The sequence below is a fragment of the Coptis chinensis genome, chromosome 2 (genome assembly GCF_015680905.1).
Source record: "Coptis chinensis isolate HL-2020 chromosome 2, ASM1568090v1, whole genome shotgun sequence".
In the NCBI taxonomy this organism is placed as follows: Eukaryota; Viridiplantae; Streptophyta; class Magnoliopsida; order Ranunculales; family Ranunculaceae; genus Coptis; species Coptis chinensis.
The window spans coordinates 5,771,784-5,796,227 of NC_141457.1; the positions used below are offsets into that span (position 1 = coordinate 5,771,784).

Here is a 24,444-nt window from a genome sequence, read left to right on the forward strand (position 1 = left end):
TTAAACTTTGTTTCCTTCCCTATATCATTTGGATTTTGATGACAGTGTTACTCATTATGAGAATTTGAATCATCGTCCAAGCTCATCTCATCTACATTTCGATCTTCATCTGAAGAACTCTCATCCATGGACTCATCCAAACCATCAAGATGAACATATCCTAACTCTTCACTAACTAAATCAATGTCTCGAGAATAGCCATCTTCATATTGGCTATAGGAGGAAGGCCCAACAGTCTCAACATTGATTGCATCTTTTTCAAATGATTCCCTATGAAAATACCATGTCGTATAGAATGGGTCTATTCCAATACGAATTAAATGGTCAGCCACTATTTTCGGAACAACCCTTCCACTCACATTATGACACCTCACACATGGGCAAGAGCACCAAGTTCCTTTTCCTAATCTATCGGTCATGAACTTTAAAAAGGATTCAAGTCCATCCAAGTATTCATCGCTATGCAATGGTGCTGACATCCAATCTTTGTGTGGTGGTAATAGAGCCATTCCTATCACACATAAATGGCTTTGGTTTGTGAGATTTATTCCTGCGTGCCTATTGAGGACACAAAAGATGTGTTGTAGTGAGGATACAAAAGATGAAACAGACCAAACACTCTCAAATTAACAGATAAATAGACATAATAAATGCAATTATAAACAAATAATACCAAAGGACAACAACGATATCGACAATCATAATTGTTAGGTATTAAATACATAAAAGTGGGCATAAGCAGAAAGCTATAATCAAATCAAGTTTATGAATAGCAGCCTTCAAACTCAAAAAAACACTAACAAATGTCAAAACTGGGAGACAAACAAGAATACTTATATCTAAATGGAGAGCGCTAACAAAGGAAAGGCATAGTAAAGAATGGTTTCAAATACTGCGCTGAAAGAAACCAGCCTCCATTTACCACAACAGTGCACGTTTTATTGGTGGAGTTCATCTCAGGGAAGCGAGACTGAGGTACTGCAATACCTTAAAACCTAGGAAAGGAGGGCTCGAGAAGAGGAAAGGGAAGAAAAAGAGGGGGGATATGGGACATACATATGGATAACTCCACTACTTGACTTTTGAAATGTAAAATCCTAATCAAAGACTGCTAATATGTATAGAAAACTGTGCAGCCCCAACTTCCCCAGTAGATAGTCCCTCTGACTGTCGCTGCATAAGTAACTAAGTAAGCCTTGCCATATCTTCCACACGACTAAGGATGCTAATTAACCCCCATTCCGCCCCATAGACATGCAAATACAAAAAGGGAACTGTTTTTGCGTGCATCAATACATAAATACATCAATACATCAATGATAAATTTGTTCGTGAATTAGCTTAGCTGAGTCTTCTATTAGGTATACCAGGCCAGTCTACCAGATCGAAAGACTGACAATGGAAGTTCAGTCAAAGCAAACTTCTTGTTTGGCCTTAAAAAGGCTCAATTGAAACAGGACAAGTATTTAGTGGTCTAAAATCATACTGTACAATCATAGTTTCTAAGTTACGAAGCTTCCAGGTCTAGACCTCTAACACAACACTACACCAGAATAGCCATTTTGTAACAGAGGCAATTTTCCGTTAGTAACAATTATTTCTGTTACTTTTTGCGTGACAGATATGTCCGTTAGTTTTGGCTACAACCGTTAGCAAATATGCCGAATAATAATTGGATAAATTGGCCACAATTATCCTACCTTTGCTTACGAATGTATCCGTCAGAAAAGTAGCAAAAGAAAAAGTAATTAAAAAAAAGAAAAACCCAACCGTATTAAAAGAAAAAAAAATAGTAGAAGTCGGGATTAGTTGGTTAGCATTTAACACTTAATAATAACACTCCCATTCTTCGTCCACACCTCCCATCTGACACTGTAAAACCCTAACCTCTTCTATTCTCTTCTCTGAAATCCTAATATCCTAACCTAATGGTGAGAAATTATGACATCTAACATTGTAATACGTACACAACAGTCTTAGTCGGAGATGAGCCAGGTCTAGAAGAAGAGCTTGAAAGTGGAAGACGAAGTAGGTAATCCCCCTTTTGGTCTGATTTCTTTGACCACAAATTCTAATCGTTTTTCTTTTTGGGTTTTAAATTTGGGAATTACTAGAGCATAAAGGAGGTATCTTTGGAATTTGAGGTACGTTTTTTTCTTCTTCTTTTCCATCTGATGAATTTGTTTTATTTTTGTTTTCAAGAGGAACTATTGTCTTTGTTTCTTCAACAAAAAGATGAAACATTGCCAAGAATTCAAGAAGAACAATGTATAAGAAATAAATTTTTAATTTTTTAGTATAAGAAATAAGGATAAAGTAACTGTTTATCCTTATTTTTATGTTTTCTTGGGTGGTACAATTGTTTCTCTGCTAAGGTTGGTTCTAGACTGTACGAAAGGATTGATCAATCCAGAGTGATGCATACATCTATAGAAATGAAGAAAAAAGCTTCCAAGATTTATAAGAAATAGATGATATAAGCGTTATGTTTGATATGCATATTGAACCAGGAATCTCACATCCATTTATCTTAATGTATGGTCCTTGAACAATTCAAATTGAAGTACATGTTACATATAAAAAGGTAAAATCGTCTTTGTCTAGTCTGTGCATATTCCATGACAAAAAATTCCAAGCTATATATTTCATAAAGGTAGATCTAGGATATAGCTTGCTAATACTGTCCATCCCATACTTTGAATGGAGAAACCCAAGTGTGCTAAGTCATTTGGTTGAGAATTTCTAAACTTAATATTTTGGGTTTTTGTGAGATAGTCTATCATATTAAAGTTTATGCACTTCTATCAGATTCACAAGGTAGTTATTTTGGCTGCCAATTATTGAAGTTCCTATAATGTGGCTATGTGTTGAACTTGATCCCCACAAACCCATACCTCCCTCAAAGCAGATATGATTTGGAAATGTTGCTTCGGTGGTTTGTGTTGGCCCATAAGAGCTTTTTAAATTTCGCACTGAAATATTAAACCTACGCTTAGTGATTACTCGTAGAGACTTGAAATTTACATTTGAGACATTTTTTTGGGTACTTTATTTTCGACGTGCTGTTATCACTTTTACAAGCAATCAAGCTTTGGGTAGGAGTACAAATTGTTACAATTGAGCAAAGATATATGTAGTCTAACAGTTGCACTCTTTTAAGCAAATTAAGTGGTTCCATGATTGTACAAGTTAACTTACTTTTGAATTGTGCCATCTGGATGTTGATGTTTAACTTTTGCACCATTTAAAATTGTTATATTGAATGAAGACTTAAACTTTCTATATTAGCTTTCCCATTGTCCTTCTGAGTGGCCTTCTTTTGCCTAAAAAATGCAAATTTGGGACAAAATGTAAAGGCATGTTGCGATGCAATCGATGTTTGACATGGCATGGATGGTTACACACAATGGCTGCCATAAAATATGATACTAAATTTGTATGTAGAGGTATGTTAGCATGAATTCCTAAAAAAATGTGATCGATTTTTTTATATTTTTTTTACTTCGGGTCCCTTTTTGTCATGTTGATTTGTTTGTTTTTCTTGCAAGAAATACCATGTCTTCATGAGTCACCATTTTGTGGGCGTGTGTTGATTAATTCATAGTTTTTGTCTATTCCTCTTTGGGAAATGATTTATATTCTTATTAGGGAAATCCTATTATTTTTTGTTTATTCATAGGAAAATATATAGATTCAATGACACATTTGTAGTTTTATACTTTTAAGTAATCTAGGAAACTGAATGTATATTGAAAATATTCACTTAATAATTTCATCTCTTTGAACTTATTAGGTTGATTGCATATTTTTTCTTTGTTGAAGGTTAGAGCAGGAGTTGAGATGGTATTAGTCGACGCGGTTGCAAAGCGTTCGCGTGCCACAGTGGAGATTATTTGGTGGTTCAACAAATACAATAACGAGTGACACTACGGTATAGTAGTCTTAAATATTTTTTCTTCACTTTGAAGATATTTAGGTCCTACGCTCCCCATATAACTAGAGATGAGATTTTCTTCTTGTCTAGTCCTTCGCTCCCCATATCTTGAAGCTAATTATTCTATTTGTAGTCTTAGGTGTGTCAATTCTAGTCGCTAAATTCTTGTGGTGCATAAGAAACATGTATTGGTTGTTCAACATATGAGCCAATAAGCCAATATATGGCTTTTAATAAAATACTATATCCTTGATGTTTTCAGGATATTATGGGTAGATTAACATTGCATGTGTCTTAATCGATTTCGTATCTGTTGTAGGTACTCAATAAAAGTACGTCCATATTTGTCAAATGATAGAGATTTATATCATGTGTTCTGATAAGGTAAATTTCTTCCCTTCATTTTGGTGTCCACGATGTATTTGTATATTTCATATGTACTTCATAATATTTAGGTATTAGAATGTTGATCGCAATTTCACCTTCTTGGCATATTATATATATTTCATGTATGTCCGTAGTTCCCGCCCTCTATATGCACCGTTTCCATATTGGTTTTTCTTTTTCAAGCAGCTCGACTTATCTTTATTGGTTTATTCATTTTTTTTGTAGTATAGCTAGACTTATTTTTACTTCATGCAGGTAATGTCATTTATACTATATTTCTTTCTCTTTCTTTTGATACAATTTGCAGGTGTTATGAGGCAAGCCTCACAGTGAAAACATGTAAGATAGAGAGATGAAGTTTTGGGTTCGACATATTAGGTTTAATTGTAGTTAATTAGATATGTATATGGTTGATTTGTCGGTATCAAATGGATCAATAACAATTTTTTGTTTAGTCAAGAGTTGGTATTTGTAATCAATGAGATACATTTGTTTTAAGATTTGAATGACGGAGTTGGTGCAATTTCTGTTTGGAATGACACAAGTGTTTTGAAGAATGAAGTTTTTTTTTTGAAGTGTTGTACTATTGCCAAGTTCACAATTGTTATGATGAAAGGAGTTCATTTTTTTTTTTTAATGTGGTGTATGCTAGTGCAAAGTTCAAAGTTCGGGTGGCAGGTTAGCAAGAAGCCCAAAACAAACCGGGATAGTATATAATATATATATTTTTTGAAAATAATTTACATATTCTAACGGCTATATTCGTTACAAATCTATAAGAAATAAATGTTCAAAATTGCTCATTGACGTTAGTAACGCTTATAACTGTGACAAAGACCAAGAAATTAACGAAATCTGCATACAAGATAAGCGTTACAAATAATTTCAGTAACAGATATATCCGTTACTAAAATTAATTTTGGTAACGGATATATCCGTTACTAAATTTCATGCAAGTGACAGTAACGCCCCAGAGCTAACGGATATAAGCGTTAGTAAAAATATTAGTAACGGTTATGGCCGTTAGTAAACGCATTTTCTGGTGTAGTGCAAGCTGCACCATTCAATAGAAAAGTGTACATGGAAAACTCTAAGGAAGAAAAGTCGGCATTTCCTCTCTAGTCCTTGATGAACTGTCCCCCAAAGTTTGTTGTCGTCACTTCCTCTCTTTTTTTTCGACACTAATTTAGCAACCCTTTCAAAACTTGTTCATCGATAACTAGAAGCATTTCATGATATTCTAGCAGCTTTCTAATAGCCTGCTGCTTTGGTCCATGGCTTCTTTGCTACATAATATTTTCTACCTAGTAATATTTCTGCCTCTTGCGCTCTTAACATCAGCTCAATTACCTTATAAAAACATAACCTTGGGTTCTTCTCTATCTAGTCAATTCCAAACCATATCTATCAAGCTGGAATAAAGTTTTTTTTTTTTTTTTTTTTTTTTTTTTTTTTTTTTTTTTTTTTTTTTTTTTTTAATTTTACAAAAGCATCAATTATTCAAAAATACCTAAAATATTTACAAAAGCATCACTCATTCAAAAATATTTCTCAAATTAATGTTAAATTTCAGTTAAATAAGATAACTAAATCAAAATTATTCAACAATCATTCAAATTAACAAAATCAACGAATTTAACAATTCGATTTTAGGAGAACAGAAAATATAATGAGAAAGCTAGGGTTTCTAATTAGATTTGAGGAGAGTGAAAAATCACCTTATTGAGTAAAACACCTTTGACAACGAAAGAGAGAGTGGAATCGCCTTAATCTTTTTTCGTAAATCACCTTTGAGTAAATCACCTTTCTGAGAAATGAAAAAAAGAAATGAAATGAAAAAAGAAAAAAGAGTCGGTGGTTTTTATTTCGTTTTGGGCTGTTTATATTGGGCTTTTCTTTTTTAAGTATTTCAAACAAAAAAATAAACGAGACTTTTTGTAATATAAACAACGCTGGTTACGGGTCCAAAGATTCGGCGCTAATATTCACGTCTTTTAACCTGTCTTTTATTAACCAATCTGGTGTAGTGACAAGATCACAAAACAACACAACCCAATGGCTCAATCCAACAAAATTTTCTCAATAATGACAGTCTTGACAGACATTCATAAGTCATAAACGAGCAAATCGTGGTTCATTGTGCATGTATGTATGGTCTCACTTTATTATTTAAGATTATTCTCAATAGTCGTCAGCCTGGATTTATATTAGTAATTCACAAGAATGGTTATTCACCCATAAATCACTTAGTTATGTCTTTGGCTGGTAAAACAATACTCGCTAACAATTTTCACACTGACATACACTAGATGTGTTCATGGAACAACTGTGTTATTACAATTCTCATAAAGCATGGTGTAACGATTTTTCTTTTTTCGCTAAAAGGTAATTGATTCAAAAAATTTAAAAGGTTACAAGAAAAAAAAATATGATGTGTGAGACCTGTATAGTATGGGTTTCATCATATGTGAACCCACCTATTACATCCAAAATTTAGCTTATGAATCGGAAATAAGTAGTGAAATGGTTTTCCAAATTCCTCACAAATGGAGGCTTATTATCCCACCATTTACTTTCTCCATTTCGTAAAGCAGCACCATGTCTCGCACAACTGTCCGCTCCTGAATTTGTTTCTCTCCATGTAGTTGATATATTGATCCATGTTGCTTTCTCTCTTTGTTGCTTCCATTTTGATCTCACTATCCAATGCACTTTATCCTTCTGGAATGCTTGAACCACTGAGGTTGAATCTGATTCCACCCATATATATCTCCAGTCTCGATCTAGTGCTCTCTGAATCCCTTCTATAATAGCAAAGGTTTATGCCATATAGTTTGTTAAGTTGTTATCCCAAGTCCTCCTGCTATATGCCCCATATGATCCCGGAGAATCACTCCCCAACCTGCCATGCCTGGATTTCCCCTGGAATTTCCATCAACATTTATTTTTATAGTGCCCGACGGTGGGAGAAGCCAGTAACATTCCAAAATTTTGGGAGCACTTCTAAGTTTGTGCTGGAGATTAAATATGCGAAGGGTTTTCACATCTGTCATCGAATTGTTCATAGAACCAGATGATTTATGATACGCTCTGATGATGGCTCTTCTAGTCAGGAAACAAATGTTAGAGAACAATGTTCAAACAATGTCGATATTGTTCTCACTTACGTCACCCAAAAATCTCAATATTAAGTAAGTGGGCCTGATACCACTTGTAACGGACCCACCACTCACCACATGTTGATATTGTCCCCACTTACGTCACCTAAAGGCCCAAGTCCAAAGCTTGCCATACATGGGTATGGGGTTTTCACTTAATAAGCCTCGGAACAACCCTACTACCACATACTCAAACAATGTCGATACTTTCCCCACTTACGTCACCCAAAAGCCCAGGTCCAAAGCCTGCCCAACCATGAGTGTAGTGTTTTAACTCAAAAAGGCCTCGACATTAGTAACTGGTAGTCGATACAATATAATTAAGATCCTAGACGACTTCTTAACCGATGTGGGATTAAACCTAATCCAGGGTGTCACAATCCTACTATCTTATAAGAGAATTGTCTTCGGCTCTGATACCAATGTAACGACCTTACTAACACATACTCAAACAATGCCGATATTGTCCCCACTTATGTCACCCAAAGACCCAGGTCCAAAGCCTGCCCAACCATGGGTGTGGGATTTTAACTCAAAAGGTCTCGACATTAGTAAGTGGTAGTCAATCCAATATAACCAGGATCCTAGGCAAAGTAGGAGCAATACCGTCTTAAATCGTTTTTTGCCGGTCGTATTATGGTGGCAAAAGGACTTTTCTTTTCCTCCCAGATTAAGGACGAGACAAGGTGTCTTATAACTTTTTATAGACCGTCGTAGTTGGTTTCCCCTTCTTTCTCACAAGCCAGCCCAATATTTTGTTCATGCACTAAACCCAAGACTAAAACAAAATGGCAAGAGTGAAGTTTTTGTGGGACGGTGGGAGTGCTCTGATAGTTCTGGTAGTGAAGGCCTCAGTCAAAGTGCAAGAGCTTTACCTCTCTCTGTCTCAAGATCGACAAGAGCTAAAGCTTCATCTCTCTGAAGCTTTGGTAACCATCTCTGTCCCTTTCAACAAGTTTCAATTTTGTTTAATGTCGTAATTTTTTAACCCCAATTTCCGATGTCTTTTTTTATAATTTGCACAATTTCTTATGTTAAAAACATTGCCTAAGGTTTCTTCATTATTTAAAATGCAGAAACCAATCTTTTTGTTCTAATATTTACCCTTGTTGCCTATTATTTTATTTTCTAGCTGGATTGAATTGTGTGTGGGTTTTGTAAGTATACTACCCAATTCTTAACACAAATGAACTCATTTTTTTCCCCTTAAAATACGAAATGGATGAAACAAGCTTATAAGTAGAATGCTTTTTCTGGTTGCATAGATTCCAAAGTTTGAAACTTTGTTGAAGCCTCATTAGTAAGTGGAATAGTTCAATGGTAATATGCGATAGGGTTGCATCTAGAGTTGGAAATACAAGTGATTTAAGAGCATCAATTTCCTTATTCTATCAATTTGAAGAACTAACTCCCTTGGTCTTAGATTTTGATGTGTATAGATTTGACTATATACTTGAGGAAGATTCTTGTGAAGTTGTTTAGAAACACATATGCAGTATATATATGTTGTGACTATGTGAGCTGAGACTCTTTTCTTAAACATTTTTATCAAATTTTTGCTCTTTAATTAATTATCATGTTTCATTCGTCTCGTCTCATTTCATAGGGTAATTAATTTCATCTCTATGTGACCACGACAAAAGATAAGGGGACCTTTAATTTTAAACTTTGAGTATTACTTTTTAAATGAAATATGCTCATGTGGTTGATGTAAAATGATAATAGTACTTCGTAGGTCTTTGACGAAAGGGCTAAGAGTTGGAACTCCTAATCCTTGAATATGGTTTATGATGTAATATTGAATGTGAAGTACCTCCACTCCTAAGTTTATGGGGGGCAGGTGTGTTTGCTACTATAAAATGTTGAGTAAAAATGAAAATGTAGGCCAAGTACAAACTTTAATATATAAGTGTTGAACCATGGTGTACATATTACTACATGTTATTGCAATATTATGAAAATGCATACTTGCATTTTAAAGTGTAAGTCGATATCATTTTGTTATGTTCTTTAATGTTTGCAAAAATGAATACTTGTTACATATGGGAAAGATGTACGAATGTTACTTGTTTGTTATTGTTATTTATTAGATGCTACTTACATTTCATTGCTTGCATTCCATTTCTTTTTTATTTATTTTTTCGGTTGGGGGGGATCAACTCTTGAAATGTTAAAGGTAGTTATCTGTTTTTCGTTAGAGTGTGATGCATGCCTCTGAATTTGAGCATGTTTATTTTCCAGCTTATACATATACTTTCTTTTATCAAATAAGGCAGATTTTTTCTTTAGAGTTCTTATTTCATCTTATTTGTTATTTATTAGTTTTCACCTTTTTTTTTGTAATAGAAGTAGTTGGTGGTATTCAAATACTTGTGAGCTAAATGACTTCTATTCCTCCAAGCAAGGCATGGATGAAAGAAATAAGTCCCTGTCCTAAGTATCTGGAAGGTGTCGAATCTTTTATAAAATTTGCCAAAGACCATTCAGGGAATGTAGATTGGTATCTTTATTTGTCCATGTATAAACTGTCGTAATATTGGTGGTGGAAAAACTTATAAGGTGGTCAAGGAACATTTAATTTGTGATGGTATAATGCTAGGTTACATGGACACGGCACTTATGAAAAAAAATGTGTGTCGACACCCTTGTCGACACAGATACGCGTGTCGACACACCTAAAAACGGCAAAATTCGGCAAATCTAGAAGAGAAGAAGAAAAAATTGAAAACAATAGAAAAAGAAATAAAGAAAGAAAGAAAGAAAAGAAGAAGAAGAAGATTAGAAGAAGAGTTAGTGGGTTACCTGTTTTAGCTTCGTCTTATTTATTCCTCTTGACTTTTGAGGTGGTGGCAGCCGAGTTCTTGTTGCAGATCTAGATCTAGGGTTTGTGTTTGAGGTGGATATTGGGTAATGACTAAAAGTCTAACTAAACATTGGACCTGTATGCCTGTTCAAAACTTGGGCTTGTATACAAAACAATTTACTGGGCTTCTCTTACTTGGGCCGTATTTTATGTCTAACTAAACATTGCAAATAGGCTTAATTTTTATTAGGCTTCTCTTATATGGGCTGCGTTTTATGTTTAACTAAACATTGCAAATAGGCTTAATTTTTATTGGGCTTTTCTTACATGGGCCGTGTCCCCGTGTCGATCTCCAACAGCTCGCCGTATCCGACACCCCGTATCCGTGTCGGACACCGACACACGTGTCCGTGTCAATGTAACTTAGGTATAATTACATCCTACACTACATGGTATTGTCATGGCAACCCATTAATGATGTTGAGCCTAACCAGGAGTGTTGTAGTGCATCTTCTAGTGGCAAGACTCATGAAGAGCAGCCACGAATGCTGGATTTGGTGAATGATGTTTTTAGGTGTGTTCTGCCCGAGAGCCTCGATGCGTGCATGAATGAATTGGATTCACATGGGGATACTCATGCTGAACGTGGAGAAGATAATAATTCTGAAAACAATTCACGTGAGGACATAAAAGCTAAAAAGTTACGGGATGATGCAACTCGATCAACCTTTGTATCCCTCATGTGGAGTCGAGGAAACAAAATTGTCTGTTATAGTTGAGCTGGTAGGCTTGAAGTCTACGCATAATTAGTCTATAACAGTTTTGATGAGTTACTTAAGACACTCAAAAGAGTTCTCCCCAGTGGTAAGTTCCAACTGGTGTCCTGCTTTCTGTGTCCTATATAATAAAATGGCAAAGCAGTATATTTTCTCCTTGTGACAAGGATCTTACTGTTGGGAGATTTCACTAGAAGGTCACACCTCAATCTAGCTACTTTCTATCCCAAATGATTTCAACTTGGAGATCACACCAAGGAAATCACCCACCCAAGACTTTGGTAGTTATCACAACAACCTCAACCAAGCAAAACCACTACTGTATCATCACAATTCATAGCAACAATAATAATGGAAGTAAATATGCAAAGAGACACAAAGATTTAGGTGGTTCGGTAAATGTTACCTACATCCACACACAAGAGCCGAGTTTCCTTTATAACAAAGATTGGAGAGTTTACAAGAGATCAAGAATCAATAAGAAGAGGCCTCACTCAAACCCTAGCTCAATAGAGCTCCCACAATCCCCTAGAAATGAATCTCTCAAAGTTCTACCTCAAAACCCTAATCTATTTCCTTTATATAGGTGTACATAGACAAAGGGGAAGTAAAATAGGCTTGGGCGCAATCACGAGCACGAAGCGAAGGCTTCTATGGGTGGCCTTGGCCCTCTTTTATTTGATCATGGCGCTGGCCAGTAGGTAATGAAGGCCAGCAGCCAGAGTGTAGGAGCGATCGCCCTCTTCATCAGGTTCAGAGTCGAGGGTGGCATCACGGACCGGAGCAAAGCTTCGGCGGTTCCAATGCCCCAACAATCTCCCACTGGGAACCCGAGATTCTTCATGCACATCACATCTCAATTGTAACAACTCAATCCAAATCCAATATACTAAAGAAACACTCGGCTCGTCCATCATGGTCTTCAAGCAAGAAGACCCACCGAAGTTGAACACAACTTCAACTTCTCAGTAGGCACGGTCTTGGTCAACATATCCGCCGGATTCTCACTCCCTTGGATCTTCTCAAGTGCCAAAACCTCATCCTCCAACAGAGATCGGATAAAATGATACCGGAGACCAATGTGCTTGGTCCTAGAATGAAAGGCGGAATTCTTGGCAAGATGTATAGCACTCTGACTGTCACTATGTAACACACTTCTCTCTTGCTTCATCCCAAGCTCTTCCATCAATCCCTGTAACCAGATCATCTCTTTGCTTGCCTGCAGAAGCGGCCACATACTGCTTACGTGGTAGACAAAGCAACAATCTTCAGAATGGCGAAATCCAACTCGGCTGCGGTAGCACCCCTTTGTAAAGACATAACCAGTAGTGCTTCTTCTGCGATCTACTTCACCTGCAAAATCGGCATCCACATACCCTTGCAGGTTCACAACACCCCTTCCATAACGTAGGCATTTCTCTGTAGTACCTCTCAGATATCTCAATATCTACTTCACGGCTTCCCAATGTTGCTTGCCAGGATTAGACATAAATCTACTGACAGCTCCCACTACTTGGGCTATATCCGGACGTGTGCAAACCATGATATGGCATACATAAGACTTCCAATGGCAGAGGCGTATGGTACCTTAGCCATGAAGTTTCTTTCCTCAACAGTCTTGGGAGAGTGTTCCTTGGACAACTTGAAGTGAACTTCCAAAGGTGTGCAAACTGGTTTCGCACTACCCATACTGAACCTCTTCAATACCTTCTCAATATACTCAGCCTAAGACAACTCCAGAATACCTTTCTGCCTATCTCTTCTGATCCTCATCCCTAGAATCTGTTTCGCTGCACCCAAGTCCTTCATAGAGAACTCACTTGCTAACTTCTCTTTCAATCTCCCAATTCTGACATATCAGAACTCGCTACTAACATATCATCAACATATAGCAACAGGATGACGTAGCTGGAGTCGAACCTCTTGAAGTAGCAACAATGGTCAGCGTTGCACTTATAGTAGCCATTTCCTTGCATGAAGTTATCAAACTTCGTACCCACTACCTAGGGGCTTGTTTCAAACCATACAAGCTCTTTCGAGCCCGCATACCATATTCTCTTTACCGCTTCTTGATGAAACCCTCCGGTTGCCGCATATAAATTTCCTCAACTAGGTCACCATGGAGGAAGGCGGTTTTAACATCCAACCGCTTTCAAGATATAAATCTTCATTTGCAACAATACTCAACACCGATCGAATAGTATTCGGTTTCACCAGCGGGGAGAATATCTCGTGAAGTCAATGCACGCTTTCTGCTGAAAACCCTTGACTACTAGCCTTGCCTTGTATCTCACGGGAACCATCATGTTCCTCTTTGACTCTAAACACCCATTTGTTCGTAGAGCCTTCTTGCCCATGGGTAGTTTGGCTAACTCCCACGTGCCCAAGAGATGAGGGACTTCATCTCATCTTGCATAGCAAGCTCCCACTTGCTTGCATCACTCACCTCCAATGCTTCATCATAGCATTGGGGCTCGCCACCATCGATGAAAGTAGCAAGTAATTCACATAGGTGGAGGCGGATATCTCGAACTTCGGTACATGTGGCTGGATGTCTTCCTTGGGGCATGAGGTGGAGATGGACTTCGGTGGTGTAGTATCCTCATTATTTCACGAGTCACTACTCTTGTCATCCTTTGTGGGCTCCCCACTATACCACGACTTACATCGAAGTCTTCCAACTCAACATACTGCGCTCTCGTACCCGATTCCTTGGTTTGTGCTTCATCTCGTCGTCTTGTACATCACCTTCTCATTAAACACAACATCTACTACTGAATGATTTTCCGATTTTGATCATCCCAAAAGCGATACCCAAAATCATCACCGCCATAGCCAATGAAGGTGCACTTTAGTGACTTAGCATCAAGCTTGCTTCTAGCTTGGTCACTAATGTGGACATAGGACACCACAACCAAACACCTTCAAATGGGAAAGGTTCACATCCTTCCCGCTCCACACTTCCTCCGGAATCTTAAAATCCAAAGGCAGCGATGGTCCTCTATTGATCGGGTAAGGCTCTTTGCTAACACTTTCGCCCAGAATGCTTGGGCAAAGCCTGCTAGTGTCGCGATACACCTAGCTCTCTCTGTCGATGTTCTATTCATCCGCTCTGCAACCCCATTCTGGCTGAGGTGTCCCGGCAAAGTCTTTTCCATCTTGATGCCATTGTCAGCCGCGAAGCTTCTTAAAACCTGAATCCTCATACTCTCCACCGTTGTGGGATCTCGACTTCTTTACCTTCAAGCTTGTCTCATTCTCAACCATGGCCTTCCAAGTCTTGAACACTTCAAATGCCGACTTGTGTCTCAAGAAATAGACCCACACCTTCCTAGTATGGTCATCAATGAAAGTCACAAAATATGACTTTCCACCAAGTGAAGAGACATTAGCCGGCCCCGGACATCGTATGTATCAACTCAAGCCTTCTAGCTTTTGGTCGACCCCATTCTCACGAAAACTCAACCGCTCGCTTTCCAAATACCACGGTTCTCCACGGTCAATCAATTTCGGTCGGTAACTTTGGGAGTTTACGGAAGAGTGAAGGATTTTCATTCCTTTCTCACTCATGTGACCAAAGTCTGCGGTGCCAAACATTCGGATCCCTCTTTGCCATGTGCCCGCGACAATCGACTCACAACCATGTGCGGTCGTGTAGAGTACCATCTTTCTTACCATTTGCAACAATCAATGAACCGCCGAGACCTTCCAAGTATCACCCGGTAAAGACGTAACAAATCCTTCACTTGCCAATTGCCCTACAGAAATCAAATTCTTTCCTCAAATCCGGGCGTGTCCGGCGTCCCTCAATAACCATGACGAGCCATTCATCTTGATATGCACGTCACCGCTTTGCCTACAATGTCACAAGATTGGTCATCACCAGAAAGACCGTTCAAAGGTCACGCCGGTGTAGTTCTCAAGGAACTCGATGTGAGGTAGCATGGAAAGATGGCCGGAATCAAGTACCCAAGACTCCTTCTTGTGCTCCATCGAACATATCAAAGCGTCATCTACCATCTCAACAACATTAGCTTCTTGATTCTTTTTCTTGTTCTTATTAATGTTGTTGTTGTTTCTTGGTCTTAGGGCAATTGGGGCTATAGTGGCGGTGCCTACTACCACAATTATAGCACACCACTTCACTTATGTCTCGAGGTTTGTGTTCAACGTTTTTGCAATTGGGAGGCTTGAGATTTCGATCTCCCCTCCACTTTTTTCTTACTACGACTCTGTTTGACTTTCTTCCCTACTTTCGATTGCTCAATGCCGACCGAAGTTGATCGAAGATGACGGACAATCTGTCTCGGATTTCCTCGGTTAGTACCATACTAACAACGTGCTCAAACTTCAACTTGGTCATTCCCTTGAGAGCCACTAATAGCCGCCATATAAGCCTTCCAACTTGGAGGCAATTGTCCAAGTATCGCCAAAGCTAACACCTCATCACTAAATGTAATCTCAACCGACTCAATTGGTCCTTAGTTTGGTTGAATTCATTTAGGTGATCATAAAGGAGGTCCCCTCCAACATTTTTCATACTAAATAGCTTGGTGATCAAATAGACTTTGTTCGCGGCCGAGGGTTGTTCATACATCGTAGTAAGTGCCTCCATGAGAGACTTCGCCGTCTTCTCAGTCTTAATATTGAAGGCTACCGACTTCGAAAGACTCAATCGGATTGTGGCCAAGGCCTTTCTATCTTGCAAATCCCATTTATCTTGCGGAATCTCCTCAGGCTTCTCACTTATCAACGTTTCCATCAAATCCTTTTGATAGAGAACATCCTCAATTTGCATCTTCCAATAGCCGAAGTTTGTTCCGTCAAACTTCTCTATCTTGTAGCTTTCCTTTTCGGTCGTCATGACTTTACTGAATCAAAAACCTACGGTGGAGTACCTCTCAGAGAACTTTCCTCAAACACCCTGTAGCTCTGACACAGTCCTGAAGCTCTGATACCACTTGTTGGGAGATTTCACTAGAAGGTCACACCTCAATCTAGCTACTTTCTATCCCAAATGATTTCAACTTGGAGATCACACCAAGGAAATCACCCACCCAAGACTTTGGTAGTTATCACAACAACCTCAACCAAGCAAAACCACTCTTTTGTATCATCACGATTCATAGCAACAATAATAATGGAAGTAAATATGCAAAGAGACACAAAGATTTAGGTGGTTGGTAAATGTTACCTACATCCACACCTGATAGCCGAAGTTTCCTTTATAACAAAGATTGGAGAGTTTACAAGAGATCAAGAATCAATAAGAAGAGGCCTCACTCAAACCCTAGCTCGATAGAGCTCCCACAATCCCCTAGAAATGAATCTCTCAAAGTTCTACCTCAAAACCCTAATCTATTTCCTTTATATAGGTGTACATAGACAAAGGGAAGTAAAATGGGCTTGGGCGCAATTGGAGCACGAGCGCTTGGGCTTATGGGTGGAGCGCGCCCTCTTTATTTGATCATGGCGAGCGGGTAGGTGAATGGCGCCCTCTTCATCAGATCATGGCGGTGGGCTGAGGTGGTGAGCGATCGCGCCCTCTTCATCAGGTTCAGGAGTCGAGGGTGGCATACGGACACCGGAGCAAAGCTCGACGGTTCCAACAGCCCAACACTTACATATTCGCTATGACTGCTCCTTCAGGTTTGACGGTTCTTCTTTCTCCAAGCTTTGGGAAATTATTAAGTAGTTACAAGCTACCTGTCCCTGGGCACGTTCTCATCTATGGATCCCGGTAAGTTCATCTGTGCAATTTAATGCTTTTCTATTGGTTGAAGGTGTTATGTGGTCAAAGGAAGTTTCTCATGCTTACATGTTTTACCATGCTGAGAAGCTTCTATGCTGAGGTCCTTCTTCTCTTCTATTTTAAAACATATGGCTTCATTGTCAAACTTAATATTTTTCGTTCTGGGATAAATCCTGCAAATATTTTTGATTCCACCCCCCTCCCCGAATCTTTTGAACTTAAATTCCTATTTCTAGTGTGTTGATCAGAATTTATGTAGCATACGTTATATAGCTTTTGATCTACTCAGGATCTTGATGATCTTGTTGTACTTTGGACTCGATCTGTCTAGCACTAGCTTTTTTCCTGATTGAGTAGTATTATTGCAATGTTGTGCCTAATAAAAAGTGTCGTAACTTTGTTTTATAGGTTAATAAATTATATATGTAAAGAGTATCTTAAATTAATTAATGGTGTACACAATGTTAAGGGCCCTCTAGTGGTATAGCATAAATTCGGTACTGTTAATCTGTTATGACTAGTATAACACTATGCCCAACAGAGAAGGGAAAATGGAAGCTGAAAATTTGAAATTTGAAATTGAAATAAAAGAGGAAAGCCCACAAGGTGGGGCATGCATACTATTCTTGTGGATATACTATTCTTCTTACATTGTTAAATCTTGTGGGTTCTTGCTTCATAACGTCATATTTCTTTCTTCCAAGGATCAGGGAAAACATTACTAGCCACTGCAGTTGCGAAATTCTTTGACGAGCATGAAGAGATCTTAGCACACTATACAACCTTTTTTATTTCATTCCTGTAACTTCTCGGCTTTCTCTTATTTAGGATATGTTGCATGCTTATCTTATAAATCATTTGAACTTCGTGATTTTTCTTTAAAATATGTGAGAATGGCTGGGAAAGTAAAGTTATCTTAGATTTGCTCTAATTTAGGGTTTCATTATACAGAGTCTTTATAAGTTGTTCTAGGCTTTCTTTAGAGAAAGCCTTAGTGGTTCAGTCAGAACTCAAGGACTATTTATCGGATGCTCTTGAACATTCCCCTTCTCTAGTCATCTTTGATGATCTTGACAATATTGTTTCATCTTTGTTTGACTCCGAAGGATCTCAGACTTCCACATCCACTACTGCACTCGTTGAATTTCTTACTGATATTATGGATGAGCATGGGGTAATGCAATCTTTTCTAGCCCGTTTCTTTTGAGCATTATTGTTTAATTTCATATATCCTACCAACATTCTTCTTTTCGTTAAGTTCGTTTGCTTATGTAATAGTTTGCTGACTTTGCTCTATTAGATTTATTGTGTACATTGAACAGGAAAAGAGGCACATTGTACGGAATCAGCCCTGTTGCATTTATGGCATGTGCGCAGTCTCTTGAAAATTTTCCAAAATCCTTGAGCTCTTCAGGTGCTTCTTTAATTTATCTAGTTTCCATAATAAGCTTCATGTAAAGAGATGAAGTATGAAAACAGAAAAACGTAAACACCATGATAGATTATTATTTATTACCAGCCTTGTCTCAGAATCTTTATGAAGTTTGTTCTTCACAGGGAGATTTGACTTCCATGTGCAGCTTCCTGCTCCGGCCTGCTGTCTCAGAGCGTGGAGCTATTTTAAAGCATGAAATCCGTAAGCGTTCTTTACAATGTTCTGAAGAGATTCTTGTGGGTACTTAAAAAACTAGTGGTTAGTTAAGGATTTCCCTCTTCTTGAATAAAATTTCAGTCTTATCATTGTTATCAACCATGGATGGATTCTATCGACGGTGGTTTTCTTAATATGCACAGTTTAAAGGTTTCATATCTTCGCAGACTCCCAAGTTTGAACGGGTAAGTTTCTACGAACATGAGAATTATATCATCTTGAATCTGTACATTTTTTTTCTCAAGTCCTTCATATGATAGTGTTAAATTAAAGAAAGGAGTTATAATCCTTTTCCTTTTAATTCGGTAATTACAAGTAATTCCTACTTGAATGGGTTTAAGGTGCACCCTGCTTTCATGACAACTCTTACATGATAGTTTGAATGGTAAATAGCCTATTAGATACTTAAACCTTAATGTTTTCAGTAGTGCCCTTTGTGCTAATTATTTGATTTTAGTATTTAATATAGGAATGCTATTATTAGGTATTCGGCTATAAATAGAGTCTTGTATAGTAACTTCCAGGTTCATGCGGACGAACTGAAGTCTACTCTTGTTGGAGTGAACTCACTTTACTCTATGTGGAGTGGCATTGCACTGATAATGCTCCTGCTGTGTTGTTTACCTCACTGATAATGCTCCTGCCGTGTTGTTTACCTCTGCTTGGGCTAGCTACTTATTCCATCTCTAGAAACTTCTCGAGGCTCTTTACCCTCATGAAAGGTTGTGCGACTCAATGAAAGAACAAATTGCATAAAGGTGATGAAGATAGGATTTCAAAGCACAAATTGTTTTTTTACATTATGCTCTTATTATGTCTTGTGCACTTTAAAAGCCTAGTTATTTATTGGCAATCAACAGTTTGAAAACATTGTAAATTTTGGAAAACCGATGTATAAGATATCAAATTTTGAAATGTATTGTTTTAATATGTTGTTTGTGTAATTGATTTTATGATCTGAGAATCATCAATCATGTAGTATTATTTGTAGCTGTGTCGGAGAAAAAAAATAGGTTCTACCAAAAAAATTAATTATTCATAAAAAAAATTACTTTAAACAAATACGACGGGAAATACTATCGTTTCTTGACTTCCCTAAAACAACACACGACGAAAATGTGTGTCCTACACTTCAGACGAAAATTTACGACGGTTGGGTATGTTCTAGATTTGAAAATATGCAATACGAGTAAAAAGGAAATTTGTGATGGTTTTGAATGTCCTATAATTAACGATGGCTTTAAGTGTCTCACAACTGTCGCATTTCTAATTCTATTTACCATGCACTTTTCCGTCGTTAATATTAACGACAGGGCTATTCACGACGAACTCTGGGACACCAGTTCTCGTCGTAAATCTCGATTTAGGACGGCTATTACCGTCGTTTTTGGCATTTTTTGGTGTAGTGTACGTTAATAATACTTAGTATATTTTATACGAGTATTAATTCTTTTGAAATAAAATTTTGGATTTTAAAAATTTGGTACACTTAAAGAGAAATTATAATATATATTTGTCAATATAATTAAAAACATTCCACTAACTATATATCACTAGCAAATATTTATAACTATATAAGTCACGAAAATGGAACATATTATTTTGGAAAGAATGATACAGGTGGTGTTAGTAACTACAAATGGTTATAGGTCCATGTCTCTGAAAATACTAACATCATAAATATATAATTGCATCTGATGGTTCAGTTTTAAATTTTAGTCTAAACAATCTAATAACTATTAGATGTTGGTGAAACAAATGCAAGAAAGTTAAAGAGATGACTGTAGGATTATACACATACTCTCTGTGCATGAAGAAAATTTAACAATTAGAGCAAACAAAATCCGGAAAAATGCGCTAGAGAATAACAACTCATTTAGTTAAACCTATATGTACTTTAAAGGAAGAAATGTAGATTTTTATACGCATAGAAATGCCACTAACAAAATCAAGTAATTGGGCTAAGAGTCCAATTTTTCCAAATATTTTCACCCCAAGTCCACTTTAATTTTAATTTCGTCATAAGTCCTATGTAAATTTAAATTTGCATATGAAAATATTAATTTAAAATTGAAATATGTAAAATACTATATCTAAATTTAAATTTACATTACATAGGACTTATGACAAAATTAAAATTGAGAATGTGTTCTTAAGCCGAAATTTCGTCAGTCCGGTTTGGAACTTGTGGAGAAATTAAAAATCAAAGTGGACTTATGGCAAAATAATTATTGGGCTTTGTCTTTGGGCCGTAATCTCTGTAACAAAATCGACTTGGAATTGGAACGGTAGTGTCATAATATTTATAACTAAAACAAAAAGGCAGTAACAACATTGAGACAAAGTCGAATATATATATATATATATATATATATATATATATATATATATATATATATATATATATATATATATATATAGTAATTCTCTAAACCTAATTTTTTTGTGGTTATGAAGCACTCACAATAATGATTATCTTCCCAAAATATAGATAAAAATTGTTGTCATATTTAAAAAGAAATCTAACGGTCCAGAAATGTTGAATTTTTGTAATTGTTTTTTGTCAATGTTAGATGTTTCCAAATAAATTGAAATTTTGTAGAGATGATCTTAATATTAAGTATATCATATCCACAAAAAAAATAGGTTTAAATTCATTTTGTAGGTAAAATTTTACTTACGTACTTATTTTAAAGTTAATTTGAATAGCTACTTTTAAGAGAATGAATATATATATATATATATATATATATATATATATATATATATATATATATATCGGTTTGTCTAGAGTGCCACTCTTATAGTGACACTCTTATCTCACTCTTCTCTTGAGCCGTGGGATCTAAGCCCTCAAGATCGAAGATCTCAATGAGGGTAAAAACGTATTTTTCCTCGTCATCTTCTCAAAACCGATCTAAAAAAAAACCGATCTAACAAAAAACCGATCTAACAAAAAAAAAAACCGAAATTGGGTTCTCTCTCTACGGCTCTCTCGACTTCTTCTTCTCATCATTTGGCAATTCGGTTTCTTCATTTGGTTTCTTCTTCTCTCGGACGGTATCATTTGGCAATTCAACTATAGTGCACTTTTGGTTATGGTGCTTGCCTATTGGAACGCTTTTAATTGACACTTGGATTGTCATTATACCATAAAACTTGAATTTTGATTTAATTTAGGTTGCTATGATTATAGTTATGATTGATACCCTCGTTTAAAGGCGGCGACAATTTGGTGAACTCGTCGATTCTTCATGCCGTGATTACCGAGTTTTGAACTCGTCGAGTTCGGTGAACTAGCATATTCGGTGAACTCATGCATTATTCTTCAAAGCCAGATTACGTCGGGGAGTTCGGTGAACTCGTCGTATTATTCTTCATGCCGTGATACTCGGCCGAGTTTTGAACTCTTTCGAGTTCGGTGAACTCTGTCGTATTCTTCATGCCGTGATACGCCGAGTTTTGAACTCGTCGTATTCTTCATGCCGTGATACGCCGGAGTTGGTGAACTCTATCAAAGTTTTGAACTCTTTCGAGTTTTGAACTCGTGATGATACGTCGAGTTCAAAACTCGGCAGAAGTTCGGTGAACTCTGTCGTATTCTTCATGCCGTATTCTGTCAGAGTTTTGAACTCTGTCAGAGTTCGGTGAAGTAGCATATTCGGTGAACTCTGTCAGAGTTTTGAACTCTGTCGTATTCTTCATGCCGTATTCTGTCAGAGTTTTGAACTCTGTCAGAGTTCGGTGAACTCTATCAGAGTTTTGAACTCTGTCAGAGTTCGGTGAAGTAGCATATTCGGTGAACTCTGTCAGAGTTTTGAACTCTGTCGTATTCTTCATGCCGTGATTCTCGCCGAGTTTTGAACTCGCCGAGTTTTGAACTCTTTCAGAGTTCGGTGAACTCTGTCGTATTCTTCATGCCGTATTCTGTCAGAGTTTTGAACTCTGTCAGAGTTTTGAACTCTTTTAGAGTTCGGTGAACTCTGTCGTATTCTTCATGCCGTATTCTGTCAGAGTTTTGAACTCTGTCAGAGTTCGGTGAAGTAGCATATTCGGTGAACTCTGTCAGAGTTTTGAACTCTGTCGTATTCTTCATGCCGTGATTACGCCGAGTTTTGAACTCTGTCGAGTTTTGAACTCTTTTCGAGTTCGGTGAACTTTTAAATTATTCTTCATGCCGTGATTCGTGGGAGTTGGTGAACTCTGTCGAGTTTTGAACTCTTTTAGAGTTCGGTGAACTCGTCGTATTCTTCATGCCGTGATTCTCGTCGGAGTTTTGAACTACATGTCGAGTTCGGTGAACTCTATCGAGTTTTGAACTCTTTCGAGTTTTGAACTCGTCGTGATTCTGTCGAGTTTTGAACTCTTTTCGGAGTTCGGTGAACTCGTCGTATTCTTCATGCCGTGATTCGCCGAGTTTTGAACTCGTCATTGGGAGTTCGATGAACTCTATCGAGTTTTGAACTTTGTCGAGTTCGGTGAAGTAGCATATTTCGGTGAACTCGTCGAGTTCACCGAAATATATATTCGGTGAACTCTGTCGAGTTTTGAACTTTGTCGAGTTCGTGAACTCTATCGAGTTTTGAACTCTGTCGAGTTCGGTGAAGTAGCATATTCGGTGAACTCGTCGAGTTTTGAACTCTGTCGAGTTTTGAACTCGTTAGAGTCGGTGAACTCTATCAGAGTTTTGAACTCTGTCAGAGTTCGGTGAACTAACATATTCGGTGAACTTTGTCAGAGTTTTGAACTCTGTCAGAGTTCGGTGAACTGACAGAGTTCGGTGAACTAGCATATTCGGTGAACTCTGTCAGAGTTTTGAACTCTGACAGAGTTCGATGAAGTAGCATATTTGGTTAACTCTGTCAGAGTTTTGAACTCTGTCAGAGTTCGGTGAACTCTGTTAGAGTTTTGATGTTTAAGTTATTTACACTGTTTATGTACATTGGGATTTTTTACTGTTTAAGTTATTTATATTTTTAATTTTTCGATTTATAGAAATGGGAGGCGAGACATCAATCAATATCGAAGAAGGCGTAGTTGGGTCTTCCGTTTACTAAAGCCCTGTTCAAGGCACGCAAACATTAGTCGCTCCTTATATAGGAATGACTTTTACAAGTGTTGATGAGGCAAAGACTTATTACAAAGAGTATGGTCAACAAAAGGGATTTGAGACTTCGTGTTGGACGACGCCAAGTAACAAAATCAGTGGATTTGGTTAGTGGTTGTTTCTTGGTTTGCTCACGTGAAGGGGTTAACAAGAGATGAAGTCCGATCAAGAAATACATCAACTATCGGTGTGGTTGCCAAGCTAGAATTAATTATTAAGAAAAGAATGCATGAAGAGATATATAGGAGGTCAGCGTTGCTCATAATGACCATAGTCACGGTCCGGTGACCCCATCGAAGAAGAATTTGCATGAAAACTAACAAACATATGCGAAGCGTGGGTGCTTGACCGAGATATTTAGTGATAACGGTTTATCCGTTGGGAAAGTGGCATCTGTTTTCCATGGAGAGGAAGTTGGGTTTACGGAAAGATTGTTGGAACCATTATTATGGTTTGACCGTAAAGATGCCTAAAGAAGGTGATGCAACCGCCGCGTCCGCAATATTTTATCTAAGCGGAAGAGTCTTTGAGGATCCTCGGTTATATTACGCTATTGATTTAGATGAAAATGGGACTGCGGTGAACTTTTTCTGGGTTCATGGGAGGTCTCGATGCCAGTATGAATATTTTGGGGATGTTGTGTCTTTTGATACCACATATCGTACCAATGAATATTCCATGCCTTTGGCCCCTTTTACTGGAGTCAACCATCATTATCAGTCGATTCAGTTTGGTTGCACATTGTTGCTTGATGAGACAGAAGATACATTCATATGGCTATTTAAGGCCTGGCTTGCAGCCATGGGTGGTCGTGCGCCAACTGCAATCATCGACCCGGGATAGGCGATGGCGGCATCCATTGCCAAAGTGTTTCCT

At 37.6% G+C, this 24,444-nt stretch overlaps 2 long non-coding RNA genes across 3 annotated transcripts; both read left to right on the plus strand.

The window, feature by feature from the left end:
* Window positions 1–1,648: 1,648 nt before the first annotated feature.
* LOC147514539 (uncharacterized) lies at window positions 1,649–4,857 on the plus strand. Of its 2 annotated transcripts, none has more exons than XR_015213231.1 (4): window positions 1,649–3,446; window positions 3,823–3,931; window positions 4,254–4,318; window positions 4,629–4,857. It is a non-coding gene; the product is annotated as an uncharacterized LOC147514539 (long non-coding RNA). The 2 variants fall into 2 exon arrangements; XR_015213232.1 differs by having other exon boundaries at window positions 1,671–2,144.
* A 12,381-nt stretch (window positions 4,858–17,238) lies between these two features.
* On the plus strand, window positions 17,239–19,376 carry LOC147514540 (uncharacterized). Its single transcript, XR_015213233.1, has 4 exons — window positions 17,239–17,984; window positions 18,133–18,224; window positions 18,368–18,446; window positions 18,543–19,376. It is a non-coding gene; the product is annotated as an uncharacterized LOC147514540 (long non-coding RNA).
* Window positions 19,377–24,444: the final 5,068 nt, after the last annotated feature.